Source organism: Microtus ochrogaster, linkage group LG5 (genome assembly GCF_000317375.1).
Source record: "Microtus ochrogaster isolate Prairie Vole_2 linkage group LG5, MicOch1.0, whole genome shotgun sequence".
NCBI classification, from domain to species: Eukaryota; Metazoa; Chordata; class Mammalia; order Rodentia; family Cricetidae; genus Microtus; species Microtus ochrogaster.
This window is the reverse complement of record NC_022031.1, coordinates 14,154,699-14,168,296: the sequence shown is the minus strand read 5'-3', so window position 1 is coordinate 14,168,296 and position 13,598 is coordinate 14,154,699.

Genomic DNA, 13,598 nt, shown 5'->3' with positions numbered 1-13,598 from the left:
GAGCTCAAGCAGCTTATAATCCACTTCAACCTAGAAATATAAATACAAATTTAAAAAACTAATCAGGATCTGCGTGATGGCTCTGTGGTAAAGAGCACTCGCTACTCTTGCAGAGAGGAGAATTCAGTTCCTATCACCCACACAGGCCAACTCACCAATGCCAGAAACTCCAATTACAGGGTTCTGACAGCCTTGTTGGTCTAAGAGCACCTCCCCCCAGGCGTGTGTGGAGGGCATGTGGGATTACACACACACACACACACACACACACACACACACACACACAAATAAAATAAATCTGTAGAAATAAGTAAGATACGCAAAATAGAGGCTAAAATGAAAATGCGTAGCTAAGAGCTAAACTAATGCTTGGAATAAATATGGGAATTGAATTCTGTCAGACTTGGCCTAGAGTGGGTTGTCCAGGGGATCCAGATAATGAAGGAAAGTGTCACAAGGGGAATGCAGGCGCTGTCCCTGGGGCTGTGGGATGGTGTTTCAGGCACAAAAATCTCCAAGTTAATGGCAGCATCAAGATGAGTATGCTCAGCTCAATGGACCTCAGGCCTTTTGAATGCATAGCTACAAGCTGTGCTGCCGTGCAGTAAAGCCGTGGGCCTTGTTGTAAGGGGCAATGTTACAAGGAAGGCGCTCCCGGAAGGACCCAATGCCCACACTCAATTAAAGAAGGGTGAGTCACATGCAGAATGGAAGGGGAGAACCCTGCAAACTTTACCTGACTAGTGACTCAGTGTTTAAAGCTTTTCTCCTGTGACCCAGAGATGATTCAGCAGTTAGGAGCGTACCCTGTCCGTCCAGAGCCTGCCGTTCTGTTTCCGGCACTCCTCGGAGAGGCTCAGAACCACCCATAACTCCAGCTCCAGGAGATCCCTGTGCTCTCTGGCCTCCATGGGTATCAGAACACACACACACGCACACACACACACACACACACACACACACACACACACACACCCTTCCTTTACACACACACATTCTAAATTGTATGTGGACTTTTATGTCCGGCCAGCCACTCCCCCAAATAACCACACAGAGACTTATTAACCATAAATGCTTGGCTAATAGCTTAAGCTTGTTTTTAGCTAGCTCTTATAACTTAAATTAACCCATTTCTATCAACCTATGTGCTTCCCTAAGCCTTGTTTATGACTAATCTTGCTCAAAACCAACACTAAACTAACTACCCTCACCTCCCACAGCTTATAGGTGTTAGCCTTACTTTGTTAACTACAACACTATACCCTAGGGACGCAACTCAGTTGCTACAGTGCTTGCCTGGCACACACGGAGTCCTAGGCTCGGTCCCATCACTACATAAACAGGATGGTGCATGCCTGTCACTCCAGCCCCCGGGAAGTGTGGTCAGGAATACAAGCTCATCTCTGACTCCACAGTAAAAATGAGACCAGCCTGGGATATGTGAGATCCTGTCTCAAAAAAAAAAAAAAAAATGGCTGCAGAAGTATTTCAGAAAAATCAGATTGCTTTTCCAAAGGACCCAGGTTCAATACTCAGCACCCACAGAGCAGTCCCAGGGCATCTGGCACCCTCTTCTAGCCCCCACATACATCAGAAATGCATGTGGTGCCTAGACTTTCATGCAGGCCAAATACTCATGTACATAAAACATATAAAGAAATAATTAAAGACAAATAAAATTAAAAGTGAAAAAAAAAGACCACATAGAAACAGGAAGCCAGTCTTCAGTAGCCCACAAAGTGATCGTCTGCCAAGTGTGCAAGCACTCATTGCCTACAGTTCCTCTAGGTCACACCTGTGATGATCGTTGGCCAGGTGTGCAAGCACTCGCCGTCCACAGTTCCCCTAGGTCACAACCGCGATGATCATCTGCTAAGTGTGCAAGCACTCGCCGTCCACAGTTTTCCTAGGTCACACCTGTGATGATCGTCAGCCAGGTGTGCAAGCAATCATTGCCCACAGTTTCTCTAGGTGACACCCGCGATGATTGTCTGCCAAGTGTGCAAGCACTCGCCGTCCACAGTTCCCCTAGGTCACACCTGTGATGATCGTTGGCCAGGTGTGCAAGCACTCGCTGTCCACAGTTCCCCTAGGTCACACCCGTGAGCCACACGCCCTTTTGGTTTTTGTCAGCATTTGTGTGGTTCTCAGAAATCAACCCTACTTTTCAATGTTTTATTTTTATGAAGAGCTTTCTCTATGGAATTTAGGGATTAGAGAGAAGCCCTTTGGATTTAAAACAAAAAAGCAGCATAGGCACAAAAGTCAGGAAGATTTGGGAGGCAGACACTGAGGCTGGCCCAGGGAACACTGGCATCTTAGCTAGCCAGCATTGGCAGGCAGTGGACTGGGGACACAGTGTCTGACTTAGGGGGCAAGGCAGCCTCCCAACTCTCTTGAATTATGTCTCCATCTGATTTTATTCTGAGATCGAATCTACCCATATGTAAATAGAAATCTGTTTTTAAAGCATATTCCAAAGCCAAATACAGCTAATGTTCCCATCACTGCTGTCTTACGTTACTCAGAAAATGTTCTCTTCCGCTAACTCTATTGCCTGAACATTGGCCAGTGACTGAGGATGGAACCCAAAGTCTAACATGTCTTAACTTTGAGGACAGTGAAAGTTAACTTATTTCAAAAGAGAAGTGGCATTGGATATGACAGTATAAACAGATCCTAGGCCAGAGGATGTGGCAGAGAGGAACACTTGCTTGGCATGCCAGAGGCCCTAGCTCTGAATTAAAAATAAATAAATAAATAAATAAATAAATAAAGAGAAAAGAAAAGAAAAAAAGAAAAGAAAAGAAGAAAGAAATCCTACTACAGAGAATGATGTTTGCTTTCTAGTTTGCTGTCTTTGTATGGAGGGCTGGATTAGTTCTAGCAGCTCTTAGTTATTGGCTCCTGCTCTGGTGAGAAACAGGGCCCAAAGCTGCTCCTGAAAGTCAAGGCTGCTGAGGCTGGAAGCAGCCTGAAGCTGTGCTCTAGGGCAACTTTGGGGCTTAAAGGCCAGGCCTTGGTCTGAGGTGAACACTGAGGACAGGGTTTGTAGGCAGAAGGCAAGAATAAGGCACCAAGAATGACTGGATTGGAGCAATTGGATCCGAAACAAAAGCACTTCACCTAAAATGTTTTTCATTGTGCTGAAATACACGTAACATACCATTTAGTACCTTAGCCATCATGTGCACAGTTCAGTGGCATTAGATACTCAGAATGGCCTGTCACCATTGTCACCATCATCTCGATAATTCTCTCCCCCTGGAAAACACCATAACTGTGCCCACTTGGAACTATAACCCCCTCCCTCCTCCCAGTCAGTCCTGGGCAGCCGCCATTTTGCCTGTGAAGCACCAACTGTAGCACTCTCTGCTGTCGCCATGGTGATTTAAGACCAGTTCGCGTTCTGAATATTAGATGCCATCTATTGCACTAGTGGCAATTACACTAAAATCTGCTATTTTCCTTGCTTTTATTATATTATGTAGATAACAGAATTGACTATATCTGTAGCTTTTGCAGGCAGAAATTAAAAAAAATGTTTATAACTCCCCAAATAATTACATCTGTGCAAGGCAGACGCGGAAACTTTCTCATCATCGTACCCCAGAGTAGCCCAGCCATCCACACAGCATTTACAGTGCATTGGACAGATTGCCAGCTAGAGATTCTTCAAAGGCAGAGGTTAGAAGAAAGCACTGTGTCATTTCATTGATGGGATCTGAGCACATGGGTTTCTCCATCCAAGTGAGTCTTGGACCTAACCCCGCAGGCATAAAGGGATAAGTGTACATATGGCATTTTAAGAACTCTTAGGCTCATTACAAAAACTCTTTCTAGTTTGTCTTATGCATCTCCTGGCAGTTCTAAAAACCAATAGAATAAAAATAGTAGGTTCCAAGAGATACTTCATTTTATTTTATTACTTTTTTTTTCTTTATTTTCTTATTTCAATTCCAAGACACAGGAGAACAGCAAGAACAACAATACTTCCTTCAAACCCAATGGTAACATGACATTGAGGAGCGTTTGGAAACTGCAAGTGATCTTTGTGTGTGGTTGTTATCCCTAGGCGTCAATAGAGACCATGCTGCGGCAGGGACAGGCTCCTGACCTATAGTCTCCTGCCAGTGTTTTCCAAGAGCACGACTCAATAAACTCCAAAGGATGTGTTTTGTGTCTTGTGGTGCTAAGCTTTACAAAGCACACACAGCTCAATAGAGCACTGCTAGGAGCAGTCAATAAACATAAAGTCTGTTCAATATGATGCCATCTTTTTCAATGTGAACTCGTGGACAAGCCTAAGGAACAGGTGTATTCACTTAAGAATCTCAGGATGGTTTTCTTGAGGATGTTTGACAAATTTATGGCAGTTATCTGATACTGTTTTGATAGAGAACAGGAGGAAGACCAGGGAGAAAGAGGAAGAAGGAGAAGAGGAAGGGGAGAAGGCAGAGGTGGGAGGAAGAGGAGGAGAAAAAGGAAAATGAGGGGAGGAGGAAGAGAAAAGGGAAGAGGAGGGAGATGGAGAAAAGAGGAGAGGGAGGAAGAGGAGGAAGAGCAGGAGGGGGAAGAGAAGGGGAAAGGAGGAAGAAGAGGAAGGGGAAGGAAAAAGGAGAAGGATGAGGAGTTGTTAGCCAGGAGAGGTTACTTACTCCCGTTTCACTATAGTCAATGTTCCTGCTGTGGGACCGAGAGATTATAGCTAGCCACGGCCAGCTGGCAGGCTTGAGGTTGGACGTCTTTTCCTCTGAGGGAAAAAACAACGTATGTTCATGTGAGAAACTGCCTGTATACGTGTCAAAAGTTACAACACAGCGCAGTTGGCAAAGGCTATACGTTGAATGGCTGGAGAGGTGATCACGGTGAGGGTGGCCGCTGTGACTTTTCCCTCCAGTCATCACCGAGAAGGAGAGGCAGGATCTGGGGAGCTTGTTCTTGCAATCCCAACTAATGATTCAGAGCCTAACAAAATGGGCAGATCCTAAGAACACAAGGGAGATCTGCACTGGACCTCAATGTCATCCTTGAGCCAAAAGTATGGCCCTGTGGTAGAGCACATTCATAGTGTGTATTGGTCCCTGAGTTCCATCCCCAACACCAACAAAAGAAAACCGAGAAAAAGAAAACAAATTTTCTAAAACCCCAAGACCAATTACAACCCCTATAAGCTCTATATCAACTGTCATCTCTTTGGATTGGAACTTTACAGTAAGAAATCACCCATCACCTGGTGGTGGTGGCACACACCTTTAAACCCAGCACTCGGGATGCAAAGGCAGGAGCAGGCAGATTTCTGTGAATTCAAGGCCAGCCTGGTCTGCAGAGTGAATTCCAGGATGACCAGTGCTACCCAGAGAAACCCTGTCTCAAAATAAAAAAATAAAATAAAAAACAGAAACAAAAAATAAAAACAAAAAACCCAAAACAAACAAAAACAAAACCACAAATTTAAAAAAAAGAAAGAAAAGAATGAAATCACCCGCCATCCTTATCAAGGGCAGGGAAAATGCAGGGCTAACCACTGTTCACTAACCCTGGTTAGAGCTTTACATGAAGCCAGTGTGTGTGGCAAGACACAGGAAAGAGCACAATTTGTTCTAGTTCGTGTTGGGGGAAAAGGAAGTGACTCATTTCATCTTCCATTACTGCAAAATTGACTGGGGAAAGTTGAAGATTTATTTGGTCAGAGAACTCAACCACTGCTTATCTGACCAGGAAGAAGATTTTATCTCAGAACTTCGGAAAAGCTCTTTACACCAAAATAATTCCACTCTAAATTGCTTTCACCGGTGCTCAAAACACCTCCCACAGAGATGTGCCTATGCTTCACAGACTGTGCTGGTCCTCAGTTACATTTGTTGCCCATGGCAACAGCGTGATGCCCATGCCCCATCGCTCTGTGATAAAGGTGTTCGTGTCATTCAGACCTTGTGCTTTAAGAATGTGAAGGTTGCCGGGCAGTGGTGGTTCACATCAATAATCCCAGCGCTCGGAGATGGGTCTCTGTGAGTTTGAGGCCAGCCTGTTCTACAACAAGTTCCAGAACAGCCAGGACTGTTAGACAGAGATACCCTGTCTCAAAAAAAAAAAAAAAAAAAAGAATTTGAAGGTTAATAATGATTGTCGGACAGATGGACAGAATCTAGGAACACCTAGAAAACAAACCTGTGGCATATCTTAGAGATTTTCTAAACTAGGTTACTTTGCCGTAGGAACATTCACCCTAAATGTGGATGGCACCACAGGCTCGGGTCCCAGACTGGATAAATAGGAGAAAAAGAACTTGAGCCCCAGTGCCCATCTCCCGCTGCTTCCCGGTTACGGCAGTGTGGTTGGCTGCCTCATATTCCAGCTGCCATCCCTACTCCAAGTACGATGGGATGTGCTTGCAAACTGTGACCCAGAGTAAACGCTTCCTTCCTTCAGTTGCTGTGGCCGGACATTTTTGTCAAGGCAATGAGAAAAGTAACTAACACACAGGGACAGAAACAGCGATACTCAGGTCCAGAAAGCGTGCCACGAGCCCTCCACTCTACACCCTATTTGTTTTTAAGTGGGGGGAATCTAATTCCGCGCGTGGACGTTCCAAGTGAGCACTTTACCACTGAGTTACATAGCCAATCCTATGGCGGTTCTTTGAAGGGGCTCCTGAGCGAGCCATGGCTGGCCTTGAACTCAGAATTCTCCCTCAGCTTCCTGAGCGCTGGGACTGCTGATGCCAGAGGCGGCCCTGGCTCCTTCTAAGGTCGTCTGCGTAGGGAAAGGTTTTTCTTTCCTTTGCAAGCCCACCTTTCTTTGGTTTCACTTTTGGAAGAGTATATCTCTTTGAAATCAGAAAACACTTCTTCCAAGGACTTTAGCTCCCGCTTTCTGCGCCCAAACCTAATGCTGTTGAAGTTAAAAAGGAGAGGAAATCATGTAAGAATTACAGATTTTTTTTAAAAAAAGATTTGTTTATGTACATATGAGTGCTCTGTCTTCATGCACACCAGAAGAGGGCATCAGATCCCACTACAGATGGTTGTGAGCCACCATGTGGGTACTGGGAGTTGATCTCAGGATCTCTGGAAGAGCAACCAGTGCTTTAACCAATGAGGCATCTGTCCATCCCCAAAGTTATAGATTAAAAAACAAGCAAACATTGAAACAATCAAAAACAAACTCTGTGGATGGAGCTTTCAAACCTGGAATGGACAGTCATTGTGGATGGGTTAATGACAGACAGAGGAAAGGGCTTCTTCTGAATGTGAACAGTACAAATGTCAGCCTGCCTTGAAGGAGGAGGCAGGATTAGGAGGCAAAAGCAAAACTCTTTAGGCCACGCGTAATACTTGCTGAAGAATTTATCTTGTGGCTTCGTTTTTAAAATCTTTTCACACTTACTTACTTGTGTGTGTGTGTTCGTATGCATGTATGCCACGGTGCACACGTGTGTAGAGATCAGAGGACAACCCATAAAACTCAGTTCTCTCCCTCCACCATGTGGGTTTTGGGGATGAAACTCAGTTTACCAAGCATCCTGGCAACTGCCTTTACATCCTGAGCCACCTCACGGGTTCTTCTGACTTAAGGATCTATATGGTCCACTGTCATGTCACCTACAGGAGCTCATACAATAAGCTGTGTCTAGAATCATGAAATAGGCTGGGTATACAGCTTAGACATGTTCACTATAGCATGTGCAGGGCCCTAGGTTCACTCCCTAGCTGAACACCAAAAATCCAAACGAGCAAAACCTCAGCATCAGGGCGCTACTACTTCGCTCTGTGCTTTTACTTTCATGGCAGCTGTTCCTGTTACCTCCGTCTCACAGATGCTCTGTCCGTCTGCAAGCATGGGAGGAGTGATGAAGTCAAGACTGGGCATAGAACTTTCTGGCTTCTCTGCTCTATGTCATGGTTTCTCTCTTAAAAGAAATCATTTCGGGTGGGGCTATAGCTCAGTAGTAGAGTGCTCGCCTTGCATGCATGACGTCCTGCCTGACTTTAATCACTGCTTCTGCCACAAAAGAAGAAAGAGAAATCTATGGAATGCTTTGGAAGCTGCAAAGTTCGGACGCTTTCTAATCATCTGGGACTTTTCTAGTCTATAAAGTCTGGTCAGAATTCAAACCAGAGCTCCTGGTTCTGCAGGGTAGTTGTGGCTCATTGTCTAGGTTAGACTCCAGCCTCATTGCTTTTCTCTGGGGAGCTTCAATTGTTTACAACAGTAGACTCCACGAATATGAAGTTAGTGTGTTTTAATCACAAATTTTCAAGAATGTTTTGGGAGATGGAGGAATATTAATTGCGGTAATTTAATCATTACTCATTTTGTACATAGACCAACTTATCCTACCAGGCCCCATAAATTCCTATAATTAAAAATTGGTTACAAGGTTGATGGGAGGAATTTGTTAGCCTGGGGATGTAACTCAGTTGAGAGAGGGCTTGTTCAACAGACTTTAATCCCAGCCATTGGGAGGTAGAGCCTGGGAGAGCAAAAGTTCAGGGTCATCCATCCTCAGCAACAGAAGGAGTTTTGAGGTGCGTTTGAGATATATGAGGGCTTGTCTAAAAAAAAAACCCAAAAAACAAAACAAAAAAACCAATGTCATGAGACAAAATGAGATCATGAATCTAAAACACTGCAGGCAACAGAGCAGGAGAGAAAGGTGACTATATCTCTTTTCCCTTCACTTACAACTGTTCAAAACCAAGAAGTGATGCCTTCCATCTGAAAAAACACTCCCCACTACTCAGCCATCTAACCTGAACTTTAAATCATTTACTGACTCACTCAAAACTTTGGTTTTTTTGCCTACACGATCTCATGCTGTGATGTTCTAGGCACAAGGGATCTTAGAATGAGGGAAATGTTTGAAAATAATTGAAATATCACTTGTTGAGTTTCTCTAATCTCACTTCCAAACACTTAAGCAAAGTCCTGCCCATTGTGATTCAGTACGTTGGAAAATTGGGTCCCATTTTCCTGGACCATCCTTAGATCTGCCGTACCCTGTCATTACTAAAGCCATCTTTACAATTTAGAAATGTGCTTTCTTCCAATATTTTCTGACCAGTAATCCTTCAAATTTATCACCATCAGCATCATCTGGAGGGCTTCTTAAAGCTTAGACTAGAGTTGTATGTTATGGCTCATGCCCGTAAACTTAGAACTTGTGAGAGGAGAGGCAGAAGTGTTGTAATATTACTTAAATGAGGCAAAGATGTGTTACATTTGTTTATGCTGCATTTGTTCAGCAATGTAAAGATATACTGCTTTGTCTGCCTAAAGCATCGGATTGGTCTAATAAAAAGCTAGACAGCCAATAGCTAGGCGGTAGAGGGATAGGTGGAGCTAGAAGGCAGAGAGAATAAGTAAAAGAAGGAGCTTGAGGGAAGGAAGAGAGCTAGGGAGAGTAAGAGGGAGACCACTGTGGCCAGCTAGCCAGGTAGCCAGCAGTCAGCCAGACACAGAGTAGGACATACAGAATAAGAGACAGGGGAAAAGCCCTGAGGGAAAGTGTAGATGAAGAGAAACAGGCTAATAAGTTATAAGAGATAGTGGGGCAAGCATAAGATAAGTCCAAACATTTATAACTAATAATAAGTCTCCATGTCATGATTTGGGAGCTGGTTGGTAGAGCAAAAGAGAGTTTTATACACAGGAGGATTGCCATGAGTTTGAAGTTGGCTTGAACTTACATGTTTCTAGACTAGCTTTGAATAAGAATGGCCCCCATAGGCTCTTATATTTGAATGCTTGGTCGCCAGGCAGTACACTCCATTATTTGAAAAGATTAGAAGGATGGGGAAGTGTGGCCTTGCTGGAGGAAGCATATCATTGAGATTTTAGAAGTCCATGATCAGCCCAGGCTTTCAATGTTTCTCCTCTGCCTGTGGATCAGGATGTAACTCTCAACGACTTCTCCAATGCTATGAATGCCACCATGCTCCTGCCACGCCCCTCTTATGATGATAATGGACTAAACCTCTGAAGCTGTAAGCAAACCCTCAATTAAATGTTTTCTTTATAAGAGTTGCCTTGGCCATGGTGTCTCTTCACAGCAGTAGAACAATGACTAAGACCTATAGTGTGTGCTACACTAAGACCTATAGTGTGTGCTACACAGTGGGATCCTTTCTTGAAACCAAACAAAACCTCAGACTGCATGTAGGACCACCAACTCCAGAGTTCCCACTGGTCTCTAACTTAGGGAAAATAGCAAACCACTGTTCTCAACTGGTGTCCTCCTAAAAAGTAACCTAAGAAATCAATATGCCTTATATCTAGACTGTTGGTTGTTTTTCTAAATAGTTTTATATGTATGTAACAACACCCATTTGTAATTATCTATCTAATTATCATCTATCTATCATCTATCATCTATCTCTATCATCTATCTACATATCAATGTATCTCTACAACCTATCTACCTACTTATTATCTATCTATCTATCTATCTATCTATCTATCTATCTATCTATCTATCTATCACATACAAAGTCTAAAAGTACAACCTCACAAAATTGTTGTCTTTATCCTTATTATAACACAAAAATGATCTTTTTAAAAATATAATTATCCCTAAAATACACTGTGTCTTCAAATTATCAAATAGTTCCATGACTGGACTCTAATTCTTCTAAGGCATGAAAAGTTATGTATCCCTAGTTTGTCAATATCTTTGTGTCCTGGGTTAGTCACTTTTCATCATGGTGCTCAAAGTCTGAGGAAACAAACGACCAGAAGAAGCAGTTATTTCAGCTCACAGTTTTAAGAGGTTTCAGTCCATGGTTACATGGCTCTATTATTTCTGTGTGTTGAGAGAGAACATTATGATAAGGAGAAAGCAAGGGAGCCAAGTGGCTGGCCTCATGGTGGACAGAAAGAAAAGGGAGCAGAGTGAGTTAGCACTGGTGGGCTCTCTTCTCTTCTCAATGTTCTAACTGGGGCTCCAGCCTTTTGGATGGTGTCACCCACATTTATGGCTGGACTTCCACTGTCACTTGATCCATGTATTAATTATCTCTAGAAACACTCTCACAGACACAGTAAGTAGTGTGCTTTACTAATCTCTTCAATGGCTCTGGATTAGCACTCACATAGTCTATCCTACATTTGTTTCTTTGAACATGTCATGATCTTCTCCCATCCCCCTGTGTCCTGAGTTTGCTGGATCTTACTCCCTTTAAATAGGATGAGGAACTATATCACATGTGAGTTTAAGTTATGAAAATTTAACTATTCACTTTATGTCTCAAACAAAAAGGGAAAGGAAGAGGACAATGCTGCCTGCCCATTCCAATGATGAATTGACTTCTCAACAGGCAAGAGATGGGAGACTAGACTCTGTTGTTTCCTGTTGACAGAGGTTTCTGTCCCACCTGATCCCACTGTTCAGTCCCAAAGAAACACACAGAGGTCTACATTAATCATAAACTGGTTGGCCTACTAGCTCAGGCTTCTTATTAACTCTTACATCTACATTAACCTATACTTCTTATCTGTGTTAGCCACATGGCTTGGTACCTTTTATCAGCAAGGCATTCTCATCTTGCTTCCCCTGCATGGTGGTGACGACTGCAGACTGAGTCAGTCCTAACTCTTTCCAGAATTCTCCTGGTGATTTTTTCTCCCACCTATACTTCCTGCCAGGTTGCCCAGCCTATACTTCCTGCCTGGCTACTGACCAATCAGCATTTTATTAAAGTAATACAGGTGACAAATCTCTACAGGATAGAAGACAATTGTCCCACAGCAGTTTCCTCTGTGTGTTCTGGTTCCTGGTGCTTCATATGTTAGCATGATGTGATAGTTTGAATAAGAATGGTCTCCCTAGGCTCATATATTTGAATGCTTGGTCATAAGGGAAAGGTGCTACTTGACAGGGACTAGGAGATAAGGCCTTGTCAGAGAAAGCGTGTCACTGGGGGTGGGCTCTGAGGTTTCAAAAGCTCAAGCCAGGCCCAGTGTCTCTGTCTTCCTGCTACCTGTGGATCTAGATGTAGAACTCTCAGCTACTTCTCCAGCACCATGTCTGTCTGCTACCATGTACCCTGCCATGATGACAATGAGCTAAACCTCTGAAACTGTAAGCCAGTCCCAATTAAATGTTTTCTTTATGAGAGTTGTCATGGTGATGTTGTGTCTTCAAGGCAATAGAACACTAAGACACATGAGGATTGCACCCAGTGAGTGTCATCTCAGTGTTTCAAACAGCACTGTCAATTAGCAGAAGCCCATGTCTTTGTCTGATGCTCCAAGAAGAAGCAACAATCTGTTTCAATGCTAGAAGAAGACCTGCTTGGGATTACTGGATGCTAATTGTCTCAAGAGCACCTGTCTAGATAATGCACTCATATGGGTGAGTAAGGAGCTGACTTCAAACATTACCATTTGGTGCCTTAACTCTTAATAATATCTGACTAAGCAGTCTTTAGGCTTCAGCACAAATGTCATTTCTTTTCACTTCCTCTGACAGGAAATCAGTCTTTTTTTGCGTCCCTATAAATAGCTTTGTTCCCTTGGTAAATTGTATATATTTGTGTCTTCATGTTCAATTGTAACTTTTTATTTAATTTTCAGTCTCTGTCCTCTGGGTAATGAGCTCTTCAAGGACAAAGGCAGATTTTAGTTGTCCAGTGTCTGTGTCTATTATGTAGTCTCAGGATTTGGTCCAAGCTTATATTTTCAGCAAATACTTACAGATGGATGCCAATCTACCTGTATTTTAGACCTCGGTCCTGACATGATCTATGAATTACCATGGACTACCTCCCTCTCCCTCCTTCCCCCTCCCTCCCTTCCTCCCCCTCCCTTCTTCTCTCCCCTCCCCCTACCTCCCTCTTTCCTTTCCTTTCCTTTTCTGAATGAGTGTGTTGCCTACTTGTGTATGATGCCTGCAGAGGCCAGAAGAGGGTATTATATCAACTGAAACTGGAGTTGCAGACAGTTGTGAGCCACCATGTGGAATCAAATCCATGTCCTCTGGAAGAACAGCAAATGCTTATGACTGCTGGGCCATCTCCAGGACACCGATTTTTGTTGTTGTTGTTAATGACTACAGTTAAATGTCTCAGTGTATTTATTTCTTTGAGCATTCATTCTTTTCGACTATATTTAAGCTAGGTTATGGTAGACTCTATTTGTTTCCCCATCTCAAGAACAAAATATTTGTTAATGGATTGCTCGGTACTTTGAGTGTGATGTATTTAGAAAAAACAAAACAAAGCAAAACAAAGTAAAGCTAGGGAAAGTGATTTTTATGTGGTCAGTTACATATGTTGACTTAAAGTTTAAAAGCCACTAATTGTGGCTCCATTTTGAATAAAAATCATCTCTCCTGGTTTTGAAAGAGCCTAACATGGAGTATCTTACACTTGTTGTTTGAAGTTGTTAGTCTGGGTTTTTCGGGGGTTCCCTGCCTGCCTGGCTGCCTCTCACCCCTTCAAAAACTACCCCCTCTGCTATGACCTAAGTTAATTCTCCAAAAGGCATTGACTCATGGATGGAGAAAAGGACTTGCTATGTACCGAGCTTAGCCTGGAACTCCACATGTAGACTGGGCTGGACATCAGCTTGGGATCCTCCCGCCGGTGTAGCATTTG